Genomic DNA, 16019 nt, shown 5'->3' with positions numbered 1-16019 from the left:
AGATGTGTTGGTGGACTGATGGCTGTTGATTGTAAGGTTGTCTGGGACACCTGCAGGGGCAGTGGCACATACCCTCCGGTACACCAAGGTCCATCGAGGCACTTGTATCAACCATGTAGCATTCTGAGACATGGAAAGGGGCAGCTCACAGGGACATACAGCAAGGGACATACTAGGGTGCAGTGCATTTCATTTGCATGTACTTTATGATGAATGCACTGCCAACTTTGTTTCGGTCATGGTGGTACGCAACTTGCTCAGAAGTCATGGCTTGCTATATGGGTCTGTCTGCTTACCCAGGGAACATTGCATGTTGTGTGAATTGTGACACATTGGTGTTCCATTTGCCACGCATCCACCAGCAGCTGACTTACTGCATTGACTGTGTATGACCCGTAATGTTATATATGGGTACGAAGCATCTACACCAGATTGTCTGTTTGTAGAGTAGTTTGTTGCTATGGGGCATGTTTGGTGGTGTGTTTTTGTGTAATTGGCACGTACAGGTTGTTGACTGTGGCTCTATTTGCAGCATTGCAGTGCTCCTGTAACCGGACCTGAGAGTGTGCAGGCAGGAGGCCAGCACTCAAAACCAGAGCTAAGTGTCTTGTTGTTTTTCTTTCAAACTGCTCTGCATAGGCTTGCTGGGGGCTGCACTAATGCATGGATGTATGTGGGATTCAATTTGGTATGTTTTTCCCCCTTATCACCCAGAATCCTGTGCAATTTTGAACCCTGTAAACTCTACCCGGTGTTCCTGCTTCCCGTACCTATCCAAGCAACGATCCCTAACCCTCTTTCCCTGCTGGGGTTGCGGATGCCTGTGTAAGCCCCGAACTTGCAGGCGCCAAAACCTTAGAGGGGGTGGTTGGTTCGTACCACTCCTAAGCCTGGACTACAGAAGGCCATGACAATGATGTCCAAGTTTGTTCGGATTGTGTATGTGTTCATGCAGATAGTACATTTTCGTGCATTCCCTACTTTCATGTGTCATTCCTCCTCCCCTCTCCTGCCACTCATTCCAGTTATCCAGTGTGCCAACACCTGCCCTGACTGCATATCCCTGACCCTCCTTCCCCACCAGGGTCTCAGGGGCCTGTGTGAGTTTGACCTTGCAGCCACCCGGGACACAGTGGGGGTGGTTGTTTCGTGACACTCCTGCGCCTGTTCATGGGACCTGTGACAGTACACATCCGTTCATGGTGCATCATCCTATGTTATGTACCACACATGGTTCACATCCTGTTGTGGCATTGTTTTACTGTGCTACCTTGGTTGTTGCATTTTTGTGGTAGTACTTGGCCTTTGTGAGGTACTGCTACGTCAATTCATCTACTGGAGGGTGTTCTGGTTTGTTTTTATGCCTTGGATTTTGTGATTTTGGAAATGAGTGTGGATTCTGAGGGTGCAGGCACCTTTTTGCACACAAGGTGGGAGATGGTGACGAAGGGTAAAGGTGATCCTGTGGCCAGGTGGAATTGAGGGTTGAAGGCTCCATGACCCAGGTGCAGTTGTTCAGTGGGTGATGGTCATTTGTGAGGGAGGGGGGGTTGTTGTTGATAGTTGCCTTGCCCTGCAGTGTGATGGGAACACTTACATTGTAATGGGGGTATCCTATGTACATGTTGTGTTCTGCTGATCAATGCCTGTTCATGTGTTGTGTTTACCTTTCAGGTGCGAGGGGATAGTTGTGGTTTGACATGCTGGGGTGTACACATGGTGAATGTTCACATGTGATGTGTAGAGAACACTGATGGTCACTTGATTGCACATGCATATGTTGAGTGCATGTCCTTGCAGACCCACACACTTGCACTCTGATGCACTACATGTACTCCCACCCTTGCATATCCACGTGTACACTGTTTGCCTTCTGGTGCCCACTGTGTCCCTGCAGCACATGTTCTGTGACCAATTATGGATCCTGTACATGCCTAATTTGCTTTTTGATGTGGTCTGTCGCTTAGATGTAATGCTCAGGGTGTGCATCACACACAATGGCTGTTCACTGTGCTGTGCGCTGAGCAGTGTGTTGCAGGAGTAGGACACAGCACACAGAAGCTGCAGTGTAGCATTCTGAGACATGGAAAGGGGCAGCTCACAGGGACATACAGCAAGGGACATACTCGGGTGCAGTGCATTTCATTTGCATGTACTTTATGATGAATGCACTGCCAACTTTGTTTCGGTCATGGTGGTACGCAACTTGCTCAGAAGTCATGGCTTGCTATATGGGTCTGTCTGCTTACCCAGGGAACATTGCATGTTGTGTGAATTGTGACACATTGGTGTTCCATTTGCCACACATCCACCAGCAGCTGACTTACTGCATTGACTGTGTATGACCTGTAATGTTATATATGTGTACGAAGCATCTACACCAGATTGTCTGTTTGTAGAGTAGTTTGTTGCTATGGGGCATGTTTGGTGGTGTGTTTTTGTGTAATTGGCACATACAGGTTGTTGACTGTGGCTCTCTTTGCAGCATTGCAGTGCTCCTGTAACCGGACCTGAGAGTGTGCAGGCAGGAGGCCAGCACTCAAAACCAGAGCTAAGTGTCTTGTTGTTTTTCTTTCAAACTGCTCTGCATAGGCTTGCTGGGGGCTGCACTAATGCATGGATGTATGTGGGATTCAATTTGGTATGTTTTTCCCCCTTATCACCCAGAATCCTATGCAATTTTGAACCCTGTACACTCTACCCGGTGTTCCTGCTTCCCGTACCTATCCAAGCAATGATCCCTAACCCTCTTTCCCTGCTGGGGTTGCGGATGCCTGTGTAAGCCCCGAACTTGCAGGCGCCAAAACCTTAGAGGGGGTGGTTGGTTCGTACCACTCCTAAGCCTGGACTACAGAAGGCCATGACAATGATGTCCAAGTTTGTTCGGATTGTGTATGTGTTCATGCAGATAGTACATTTTCGTGCATTCCCTACTTTCATGTGTCATTCCTCCTCCCCTCTCCTGCCACTCATTCCAGTTATCCAGTGTGCCAACACCTGTCCCGACTGCATATCCCTGACCCTCCTTCCCCACCAGGGTCTCAGGGGCCTGTGTGAGTTTGACCTTGCAGGCACCCGGGACACAGTGGGGGTGGTTGTTTCGTGACACTCCTGAGCCTGTTCATGGGACCTGTGACAGTACACATCCGTTCATGGTGCATCATCCTATGTTATGTACCACACATGGTTCACATCCTGTTGTGGCATTGTTTTACTGTGCTACCTTGGTTGTTGCATTTTTGTGGTAGTACTTGGCCTTTGTGAGGTACTGCTACGTCAAGTCATCTACTGGAGGGTGTTCTGGTTTGTTTTTATGCCTTGGATTTTGTGATTTTGGAAATGAGTGTGGATTCTGAGGGTGCAGGCACCTTTTTGCACACAAGGTGGGAGATGGTGACGAAGGGTAAAGGTGATCCTGTGGCCAGGTGGAATTGAGGGTTGAAGGCTCCATGACCCAGGTGCAGTTGTTCAGTGGGTGATGGTCATTTGTGAGGGAGGGGGGGTTGTTGTTGATAGTTGCCTTGCCCTGCAGTGTGATGGGAACACTTACATTGTAATGGGGGTATCCTATGTACATGTTGTGTTCTGCTGATCAATGCCTGTTCATGTGTTGTGTTTACCTTTCAGGTGCGAGGGGATAGTTGTGGTTTGACATGCTGGGGTGTACACATGGTGAATGTTCACATGTGATGTGTAGAGAACACTGATGGTCACTTGATTGCACATGCATATGTTGAGTGCATGTCCTTGCAGACCCACACACTTGCACTCTGATGCACTACATGTACTCCCACCCTTGCATATCCACGTGTACACTGTTTGCCTTCTGGTGCCCACTGTGTCCCTGCAGCACATGTTCTGTGACCAATTATGGATCCTGTACATGCCTAATTTGCTTTTTGATGTGGTCTGTCGCTTAGATGTAATGCTCAGGGTGTGCATCACACACAATGGCTGTTCACTGTGCTGTGCGCTGAGCAGTGTGTTGCAGGAGTAGGACACAGCACACAGAAGCTGCAGTGTTGATTTTGCAATGCACAATGTGCATGTAGACAGGCATTCATTGTTATGTTACGTCTACAACTCTTGTAATGCATTTGGAAATGACTTATTTTGGGTGGGAGGTTGTTGGTCTGTCATTTCATCTGATTCCAGGTCAGGCATCATTGTCTGATGCCACTGTACATGTTGGACATGGCAATGTGTACCTTATTGTTACTGTGTTGGTGTATGGGTATTGTTTGCCATGTCATGTTGTGGTTTGGGAGGGTTTGAGTGACATAACAGTGATGGCCATGGCCTGTTTTGCAGGTGTGTGTGATGCACACCTTGCATGTCAGGGTCATCCGCTTCTCAGAGCAACTAGCTAGGGGTAGATCTCTCTCCGCGGCAGGGCCCTCCCTCTGGAACAGCCTTCCTGCCTCACTTGAACTTGAGGGGAACCATCTCCGATTTGGGAAGCACCTCAAGACCTTCCTCTTTGCTTCTGCTTTCTCTCTGCCTCTCCCTTGCGGAATTCTTCAATGGAACTGCACTGGATCTGCAACTGGGCCACTCTCACCGACCTCGGTCCCTGGCCCAGCCACTCTCCACTTGCACTGCCTCCCTGGCAACCCCTGCACTGCGGTACTGTCTCTCTATCCCTACAGCCCCCCCTTCCCAGCACTTGTCTGCACTTACCTTTGCAGTTGCCACCAGCTGACCTATGTATTTGTTTTTTGGTCTACTTCCCCTGTACTGCACACCCCCCCTTCCCCTTGCACTTTTCCCGTCCCCCTACCCCTGCACTTGCACAATCTAAATGACACCTGGCCTAGTAGTACCGTTGTCTGTCTTCCCTTGTTCCCCCCTCCCTGCCTCATCGCACCTTGAAATACTTGTGTATAGGCCATATCATGTCATATGTCATATGTGTGCCTTTTGGTCACACAGGATAGCTTGTGTTTAAGTAGCTAGGGATGCAGACAATGTGGCACTTCCATGGCAACTATCTGAGGGTGGTAGGGTTGTGACAGTTGACTGTCTCTTTGTCATCATCGATTGTCACCTGGTATGTGCCAGGCCTGTGTGCACTCCGCAGGGGTGGGAGTTTAGGTGAAAAATGTGGCCACAAGCTGGGTCCGGGCTTCCTCGCCACGTGCCCTGTCCCCTCCCATGGGCAGCGCCTGTGCCTGTGGTTGGGGATGTGGGGGCACCACCTGTCCACCGGGACGCCCTGCCGTGTTGCAACATTGTGCAGGACACATGCTGCCACAATGATCATGCACACTACTGGTGGTGCATAGAGTAGCTGCCCGCCAGAGCGGTCAAGGGAGCGGAAACGTGACTTGAGCACTCCGAATGTGTGCTCCACTATGACCCTGGTTGCAATATGGGCGGCGTTGTATCTTACCTGGGGTGGCATGTTGGGGTTCCGGATTGGCGTCATCATGTGGTTGCTCAGAGGGTAGGCACTGTCCCCTGGGGAGGTGATAATAGTTGAGATTATTAGGGTTTGGGTATTTGTCTGTGTGTGACTTGCATGCATGTGCAAGGGCATTTGTACTCACCTAGGAGCCAGGTGTCGCCATGCTGCCCAGCTTCCAGGGCCCGGCTCAGGGTGGACATTCTGTATATGAAACTGTCATGGGTGGAGCCAGGGAAGTTTGCATAGACAGAGGTGATGATTCCCTTTGCATCACATACCACCTGTACATTGATGGAATGCCAGTGCTTGCGGTTTCGGTAGATGTGCTCAGTGGCCCTAGGTGGACGTAGGGCCACATGGGTGCAATCTATGGCACCGAGCACTTTGGGGAAGTGTGCCACCCTGAAAAAATCCAGGACAACGTCCTGCCTTTCTGCGGGTGTTCTGGGCATGTATATGTGCCTGCGGACTGAGGGGCGCGCTGTCATGATTGCCAGTACCTGGTGTAGGCAGCGTGACTGCGTGGCCTGTGAGACCCCCCTCCACTATGGCAGTATTCCGCTGAAATGACCCAGTGGCCAAAAAATGCAAGACATTGAGCAGCTTCTCCAAGGGACTCAATGCTTGGGAGCAAAGGGTAGGGGATGTAAGGTCATCTTCCCACTCCCTGACCAGGTCTAGAATGATGTGGGGTGGAAACCTATACCTGCCATAGACCTGGTCGTCAGGCATTCCAAAAAGCTTGTCCGTGGTGCGAAAATGCGTGCCCTGGCTATTCTCCTCCTCCTGCGGTGTCTCACGATCAGTGCTGCGACAAATGGGGCATTCATTGTAGCTGTATATACGTGTTTTTGTTTGCGCGCACTTTTGTGCTGTGCGCGGGGACGCTTCCGCCTGCCTTCGTGTGGCGGACGCATTGACGCCTGTGTGCGTCTTTTGCCGTGCGCGGGTTTCCCGTATTCGGATCCATGAATACGGGTTGTTCGCGTGCATGTGGGCGTTCCGTGTAGTTCCCTGAAGTACTTCCCCAGTTACGCCTTCTTTTTCACGCGTTATTCCCCATTTCGTGTGTTACGCCCACTGTTCCGCCCACTTTGGTTGTGTGCGCCGCGCTATGTGCGCTTTTGCTGTGCGCGTAGCGCACGCCGTGTATGCCTGCGTGCGCCATGGCTGGGTTGGGCGCACAGACAGCGGGAAACACGCGCAGCGTCTTCCTTGAATCGCACGTGTGCACGTGCCCTGCGTTTCTCACGCTTGCGCTCCCTTGCGCCTGCTTGCGCATGGATTTTCGGCGCACGTTTGTTCCATGAATTGGCCCCTTAGACTTTAGAAGCACGGAAGGTGAGGGAGGAGTGGATCATGCGAATATTGAAGAGATGGTGACAACAGGCACAAGATGTGAGAGAAATATGGTGGCAAAAGGAGAGGGAGGAGTCAAAGTGGAGACCTAGATTGCAAGCATGAGTAGAGATGGGGGATTGGAAGGGGGAAAGTGGATGAAAGGGGGGGTGTGGGGGAAAGTGTGTTAGAAGGAAGGAAAGGATAGGACTTCAGTCTTGTCAGTGTTGAGGGAGAGAATGTCGGATGACATCCAGTTTTTGACAGCCGTAAGGCAGGAAGATATAGTAAGATGGAGGTCGGGAGTGGAAGAAGAGAATGAGGGAAAAAGTTGGGTGTCATCTGCATAGAAATGGTGAGAGATGCCGAAAGAAGAGATAACGGGGGCAAGAAGGGATGTATAAAGTGAGAAAAGAAAAGAGACAAGTACAGATCCTTGGGGTACACTGTAGTGCAAGGGAATGTTGGAGGAGGTGCTGCAGCCCCAGGAGACAGCATAGGAACGATTGGAGAGGTAAGACGAGAGCCAGGAGAGAACAGATCCTTTGAATAGTTCTTTTAGACACCGAGCAGGATTGAATGTTTGAGAGGTCATGTTTTCCATCTACAAGAGAAAGCAGTTACAACTGTGGATACTTTGTATCTGGATACTAGATATGCAGATAGCCGCCAAGAATACATGTCAGACTTACCAGTCCCAATCTGTTGTAAACCCCACCTGCCAGAGGAATCGACTTGAGGGGCACACTTTAGCTGTGGTGATATGATATGGTGGGGTCCATAAATTTGAACAACCTAGCAATGGATGCTTAGGCAGGTCTGAACAATGAAAGATTTAACAGATCAACATGACAAGGTTGCTTAAGAGAGCCATGGGTGCTAAGACTAGTACGCTTGATGGTGACAGCACCTTCTTGAATATCATTGTTTACTGCAACAAGGCTCTCAAGTACCTTTCTTTCTTAGGATATGGAAGTTACCTCCTGTATGTACATTTTTAATGTTTTTTAGCCCGTAACTGTAATTAGGAATTATGGTTGGCGGCTTGCTTTGTGATTGGTTAGCATTTCTTCCTTTTTCTCGCTTACCTGTATCCACTTTGCTCCATACCCACACTTCAAAGCCGTTTTGCACTGCAAGTTGATGAGTTACAAAAATTCAAATTAAATAAAACTTTTGAAAATCCTGGTGGATAAGACTCTGATCCTAGTTAAGGAGAAAGGAGGCCTCACGTACCCTGACATCCACTCTTAATATGCAGCAGTCGTACTTCGTGTCCTGGTGGACCATATTAGGGAGTCGAAAAGCAAGCAGTGGGTAGCTCTAGAGAATAGGTTGTTTGCCCCAGTAACTATGGGAGAATGGCTCTGGGCCCCCCCGAACGCCATCTCACGTAGGGCATGAAGGGAATCATGACATGGCCATTGCCGCTCAGTTGTATCTGGGCCCCCCCAATCAGGGATGCTATTTTGGAGCCTCTCTGATTTCAACCCCAGTACGAGCAGGGCCTGGTTAGAGTGGGGCACATGTGGAAAGAGGCTTCATTTTTAACCAAGAAGGAACTGGAAACTGCGCAGCAAGGTTGGACCATCAAAACCTTGCCTTATTTGCAACTTAAAAGTGTCCTCACAGACCGCAAATGGAAAGCCCAGCTGCAGCGCCCCTTAACCGCATTTGAGAACATATTGAACTCGCATACAGGCACCAGAGGTCTCATGTATAAAGCTCTCATTGATAGAGCCCACCCCCCCAAGTACCAAAGTCAAGTGGGACCAAGAACTGGGGTGGGAGGGTAGCCAAGCAGGTTGGGATGCCATATACAGGGCGGTGTGGAAATCTTCCATTGCAATGCAATATAAGATGCACAACTGTAGAATTATTTTACAATGGCACCTAACCCCCCAATGTTTAGCCAAATGTATGAGGCATCTCCCCCTATTGCTGGAGAGGGTGTACGCAAGTATGCACGTATTGGCACCAGTGGTGGGGCTATCCCCAGATCCAGTTGTTTTGGAAGGAGATCTTGGGGTGGATCCACGAGATCGAGGGCATTCACAGAGACTTATCCCCCCTCCTGGTTCTCTTTGGATTGGAACCAGTCGAAGACAAATACACACTCCTTCCACACATGCCAAGAACCTTGCTACTAGCAGCCTGTGTCTGTGTCACGATAAAGTGGAAAGCCTCCCCACAAAAGCAGACTGGCTGAAAAAAGAAAAAGAAATTTACGAAATGGAAAGCCTGACCGCCGTCTTAATGGAAATGCACACGAATATAGATCAGCAATGGCTTCCATTTCTCCAGTTCCACAGGGAAGCGCAGGTGGCTTCACAGCAATAAGAACCCCTACACCTGCACTGCGTTGTAGGTTAACCAGCCACACAAGACCTTGTATCCTATGAAAACGTTGGCCCCCCCTCAGGAAAGTAGGCCTAGTGGAAGCCTTCACATAGAATTGGCCCTCCGCTTCACGCATCTCAATGGAATATCAAGTCTCCCTCACGTCCACTTCGCCAAGCTCCCTTGATGAACTCTGAACAAAATAAAAAATAATTAGTCAATTGAAATCTCCTATGGTCAGGCTCGCGGGAGGATTGTGGGAGGGGGGAGGGGACGGGCTCTCTGTCTATTTTAGCTTTTCTTTCTCTTTTCCCTATCCTTTAACTCTTCTCCACCATCTTCTTATCTTCACATTCACATCTGTCTCTGCGAAAACAGAAAATGTACTTTTAGTGATCGCATTGTTCAATTTGTTACGTGGTCTTTGTTTGGTGCCTTTCGACCAATGTACCTATCGATCACAATAAAAACATATTTGGAAAAAAAAATCCTGGTGGTTGGAAAATGCTCATCCTGCGTTGTAATTATGATCTTATTTTCTTTGGTGAACTTCCTTTCCATTCCCATCTTTCTCCTAAACTACATAATTTCATTCCTTTCTGCTTTTCATATTCTCAAAGTGGATTACATAACATTGACAGTATGTATGGCATACTAGCACTGAATAATTGCAATCTACAGAAAATGTGCATCTACCTGCAAATTGGAACCTGATGCAGCAAAGTTATATTGACAACTATGGGTAGATAGATTTGATAGTCTTGTTTTCTTTGTGTTTTAACATGTATCAGATTAGGGATTGCGGCTTTTATTGCCAAAGCATGCACCCAATACTTAATGTTGTCATGGAAACAGATCAATGGCAGCCCGCGGCCAGAAGATTGAACAGCATGTATGGGCATGGGAGTACTAACAACTGACCTCAATAGTGGTCTCTGTACTAAAGCCCAGGTGCCAACAATTGGAATTCTGTCCACTGCTTCGACTTTCCACCTTCTCTTGCATACACGCTTAGTGGTGCAGTTTAAGAATATTGATTCGCTCTAAAATATTCTACAATTGACACTTTAACATGGAACTTAACATCAATAATATATATTTAAAGTTGATCTGCTCCTGAAAACAACTTTAATGCATTGAAAGAGAGATGTGTCTTGAAACAGTTCTTCACACAACGGGAGCTTGGATGTGTATACAGTTATAAAAAGTCATTTCACTAAAGCTAGATGGCATGCATGGCAGTATGCCACTGTATATAAGGCAGAACGCCATCTAACATCAATTCCCCGACTCTGAGTTAAATGTTCTATGAAAGTATTAAGAGTGAAAGTATATCTATGCTCCATCCCTCACTCTTGTTTAGTGGCACTGCCTATGTAATCTATTCACATTGTGACATCAATCAGCACTGGGGCAGGATCCGAGCAGCTCTAACTAAGAGACCAAGTAGAGTACAGACGAGAAAAACATCCATGTCACAACATGAGACTGCTTTTCCTAACTGTATACGTGATTATGAAAAGGTTTACTGTTTTTTGCGTTGGCAGTAGAAATTGGGCCTCATTACGACCCTTGCGGATGGACCATGGTGCTAATAGCAGCATGGTCCATGCCGGTAACTTTCCGACTCCGCCATGGCGGAATGGGGAATTACCACCCCATTCCGAGGTTGGTGGAGTGGTAATTCCCACTTCCACTATGGCCCTTCCCGATTCCCATTTTTGCCCCATAGGGCATAATGGGAATGGGGAAGGCGCTAAGTACAGTGCCACAAATTGCAGCACCATACTTAGCACCAAGGTCCCTTTGCGGCATGGTTTTTAACGCCTGCAAAAAGCAGGCGTTAAAATCACCATCCCGCAAAGGGACCTTGTAATAAGGCGTTAAGGGTTGGCGCCGTTTACGACGCCGTAAAACCCTTAACGCCTAACTCGTAATGAGGCCCATTGTCTACTGTGCCCAGAACCATATTCCGAGTGCCTTACTAGCCAGGCTCTGGACTGGTTGCTGTGCCAATTGGAGGCGTAAAACATGCTGGGTGGTTAAGCCTCTGAATAGCAAAAATGGGTCGGGGTTTTAGAATAACCACAAAGAAAATGTGTAAGATCATAAGAACCTAGTTATTTTACAGTATAGGACAGCCAAACAGCGTGGGGCCTACTCTCAGGAGGTTTTATTTGCAGGGAGGGCCTTGAGGTTATTTCGAGGAAGACCTTCACGAGAACATAAGTAAGATGCAATCATATTTGACCTACTCGAACTAATTATACATAGAATGATGCCTTTTATGGAGAGCAGTCAACACTAATGAAATGTCCTGGGACTAATAGAAAAATAGCCACAAATGTCATGTCATCCTCGCTTTTCAAGGCAGAGATGCAACACCTTGAAAAGTTTACACAATTTAAGAAGCTTTCAACTATTTCGTAATCACCTGCTGCAAGGGAAAACTATGTTTAGCCTGATTAAGAAAAGAGGTATCACAAAGCATCCCGAAAATACTTATCCTAGTAATTAGGCTATTATATAATGGAAATTCGGCCACAATTCAATGATTCACAGAACATTTTCCTATGTCATTGCGCCATTATAAAAACACTTCCATGAATCAGGCCCCTTTCTTTAAAGTAGAGAAAGGTGTTTGTCATTGCGACAATTCTATTCTGCCTGTTAATTGAGGAAATCGTCTTTAAATCTAACCAGTTTCACCTCGATGATTAATTTGGAATGCGTTCCAATTGTATTATTTGCGCATGATGTGGTTTTGATTTCACAAACCCCTGTAGGATTACAGTAGCCAATTTGACAAACGAGGAAAGCCAAAAAGACCTCGATATTAGCATTGGAAAAAATAAGAACATTATTTTATAGAACAATAGACCCACAAAATATAGGATCAACTTGAATATAGACAGGAAGATGATGGAGGAAGTAAAATGTTTCGATTATCTTGACATTCGTTTCACTGTACTGATTTTTTGGGCCCCAAAAATATAGCAAACTAATTGTTGGTTAAAAAATAAATTTGAAGCAATTTTAAAATGTGCTTGTACCTTTGGACATCCGGCAGTGGAGGTCTATGAATGTTTTCCGTTTTTTTCTACTTTTTTTTTGGTTGAATGGCATTTTGCTTGAATTTTGTTTTCACCAAATCTTCCACTCCCTTTTGCCACAAACAGCTCGTGGCGACCCCTGCACCCTCTGCTTCCAGCCCAAGTCCCCCATCACTACATCCCTTTCCCATACCTACCTTCTGAAAGTTTGTAGTAGAACAAAGTGAAAGAAATTCAGCCAAAATGCATTCGACAAAAATGCCATTCAGCAAAAGTGGGGTATGCCAGTAGTAGAACCAACATTACATGTTTGTAAACTGCAAGCCATGCTAACAGCATCTTATGGTGAAGCGAAATGGGAAAATTCCCCAATTTTACCTCAGTCAACGCATTTCTTAAACGGATTTTATGTCTACCCAAGTAAGCACCAAATTCAGTTATCCATCTAGAATTATCCTGGGTGGTTTTTGCTAAAATGTAAAAAATGAAAGCAGTTTTTAACTGAACTTATTAAATATAAAGAGGCATTGTACGAGGTGAGGGGACCTCTTTGGGGCATGAGCTATCGTGGGCGTACCATGTAGTGAACATGTGCCAAATGCAGGGTCTGTCCCACTTATGGGACCAACCCAAACTGATTAATGCAGGCTCAAAAACTATTTTCAAAGAAAACTTTGAATATCTGCCAATACAGGTACTTATTAGACAGAGTAACCACCTCCTTAGTTCCTATTTAACAATAAAGGAACTAGGATATCTAGATCGTCTCACAGTGACTTATGTTCGTTTTCCTGTATACAAAAATGCAACTGGGAGTTTTGACTTCAGTCTGTTGGTGAGGTCTGATATGCCAAAGGTCTGGGGGTTACTACAGGCTCACCTTTTCCACCTCCAATGGCCCCACAACCCTTCCCCCAGAACAAACGGAGGACTCAACCTTAGACTGTTGTTTATTACAAAAATCCGACAGGCATCATACAGGACATTCAACAATTTTCATAGTCATTGCTCCCAAACCCGTGTCAACCCTTTTTAATACAGAATGTCATCACAACATAGGCCCTCCACGAAAAACCTATCACACCTTCTAGTTGTGTGCTCAGAGTGGTATACAGTATGTATTTCCCCTATACCTCTTAGTCAATTGGCCCTTACGTGTCAGGTGGCTAGCCTGCCCCTTCCCCAAGAAACAATCTATTACATTGTTGCAGGGTTGCAGCATTACCATTGGCCCTTGCTCCCTGCCACCCAGCCCTGGATTTATGTCCTCTGATTGGCTGGAACTGGTCTCCTCATGCCTGGGACCCAGCTCTGTTCTCAGCACTCGGTGCACCTCTTCAAGGTAATGTGAATGACTATGGGCCTCATTACACGGATGGCGGTAGGGATTTAACGTTACCGGTAATGTATTACCGGTAACGTTAAATCCCCATGTGGATCACGACTCGGCACACCGCTATTAGCGGCACCGCTAATTACGGTGCCACTAATAGCGGGCAGGCCGCGTGCGCGCGACCCTCCATCCCGTTAATTACGCCATGCCGCTATTAGCACAGCATCACAAGGCCAGTGCATATGCTAATAGCGGCATGGTAAATCCCCCCAAACCCCTTACCGCCATGGTGCAAATACCGGCATCGCGGACCACCCGTTAAGGGAAATGAGCAGTGTTCACACCTGCCACAGGTGGACCAAATCAGCACAGGTGAAGGCAATGGAGACTGTGGCAGCTCAAAAGGAGCACACCACACCCCTTCCCACACCCCTCCCCACACCAAGATGGTTCCAATACTGGCAGCATTACATGGCCTGGAGGACCTCATTGCAGCACAGCTGCTACAACAGGCAGCACAAAGTAGACGCAGGAGGAGGAGGAGGAGGGAAAGACAGGCACAGCAGGCACCACAACAGCACCTAATCATACCACAGAGGCACCCACCAATATCCAGGATCAAAACCAGTCCATTCAACCTGACCCCTGAGCAGATACACACCCTGTACCGTCTGGACCGGGATACCATCACCAGCATCGTGGACATGATACACAACGATATTGTGAGCCTCATAGACATCCGAACTGCCATCCCCCCTCTACTCAAGGTGGTGACTGTGCTCCACTTCCTGGCCACAGGCACCTACCAGCATACAGTGGGCCAGATGCATGGCATCTCACAACCAGTATTCTCACGCACGCTGAACCAGGTACTCGATGCACTCCTGAAGCATGCACCTGAACACATATCCATGCCACAGACTGCCCAGGAGATTGCAAACACAAAAGTTGGCTTCTATTCACTGGCAGGCATTCCAAGTTGCATCGGGGCCATCGACTGTACCCATGTGGAATTGGTGGTCCCACATCACAATGAAGTAGTGTACCGAAACAGGAAGCAATTCCACTCTATCAATGTCCAAATGGTATGTGACGCCAACAAGATAATCACACATTGCTGTGCCAGATTCCCAGGATCAACACATGATTCCATGGTTCTGCGGAACTCAACTATCCCACGCTACATGGAGCGACACACCGGACAACGTTTGTGGCTACTTGGTGAGTAGCAGGGCAACCACATGGCAGCGTGATTTGGGGGGGGGGAGATACATACTCCAACTGGGTGTGAATGGGGGGGAGATACATACTCCAACTGGGTGTGAATGGGGGGGAGAGATACATACTCCAACTGGGTGTGAATGGGGGGGAGAGATACATACTCCAACTGGGTGCGGATGGGGGGGAGAGATACATACTCCAACTGGGTGTGAATGGGGGGGGAGAGATACATACTCCAACTGGGTGTGAATGGGGGGGGAGAGATACATACTCCAACTGGGTGTGAAAGGGGGGGGAGAGATACATACTCCAACTGGGTGTGAATGGGGGGGAGAGATACATACTCCAACTGGGTGTGAATGGGGGGGAGAGATACATACTCCAACTGGGTGTGAAAGGGGGGGGGGAGATACATACTCCAACTGGGTATTCACTGGCGTTCCGTAGGGAAAATGGACATACAGATGTACGCCAATGTCCTTCAGGGAAGGCCACGATGTACCTGAGAAGAACCCACATGCAATTTGAAGGTGCACGACTATGAGAACAATGCAGGCTGCAAAATATTACACATCCATCCCCATTGCACATCATGCCACACCACATATTACACAAATCAGCAACATGGCGTCAAGGTGGTAATACAGAATCAGCGCATCACAGCATCAATCCAGCAATGTACCCTTGAATGCATGCAAAGGGAACACCCCTAGACATAGCACTGAACCACACATCTATGGCACCACTGAAGTGATGCTTCACAGCATGGCAACATCGGTGTCAGAATGTCAGTACACAAGCAGTGTGCTACAACATTTGCCTGGGCCAGGCACACCTAAGATCTGGCCTCACCCAGGACATGTCAAAATTACTGTTGTAGGCATTATTGTGGCATTTCTACTTGCAGGGTCGGCCACACACTTGCACGTTGCTGTCACACAGACCATCTGCAGGTATGCTCTCAGTTTAGCACTTGCATCACAATGCAATGTCAATTTGTGTGATGTGAACAGGCCGCCCTTGAGGTGAACAGTAACAGGACCCCATTCATCCCCCCATACAGGTGATGTGGCCTATCACCTGAAAACCTGGCTCCTCACACCTGTACAGAGACCACAGAACAGGCACGAGGAGGTATTCAATCGTGCACATACCCGTACCCGCATCGTGATCGAGCAGGCCTTTGGACTTTTGAAGTCACGTTGAATGTGCATTACCAGGTCTGGTGCTGCTCTCCTGTATGGACATGAGAAGGTGGCCAAGATCACCATGGCATGTGTCATGCTGCACAATATGTGTGACAGACGGAATGGCCCACTGCCCCCTG

Source organism: Ambystoma mexicanum, chromosome 12, assembly GCF_040938575.1.
Source record: "Ambystoma mexicanum isolate Mex_15411 chromosome 12, UKY_AmexF1_1, whole genome shotgun sequence".
In the NCBI taxonomy this organism is placed as follows: Eukaryota; Metazoa; Chordata; class Amphibia; order Caudata; family Ambystomatidae; genus Ambystoma; species Ambystoma mexicanum.
This window is presented reverse-complemented; position numbering follows the sequence as displayed.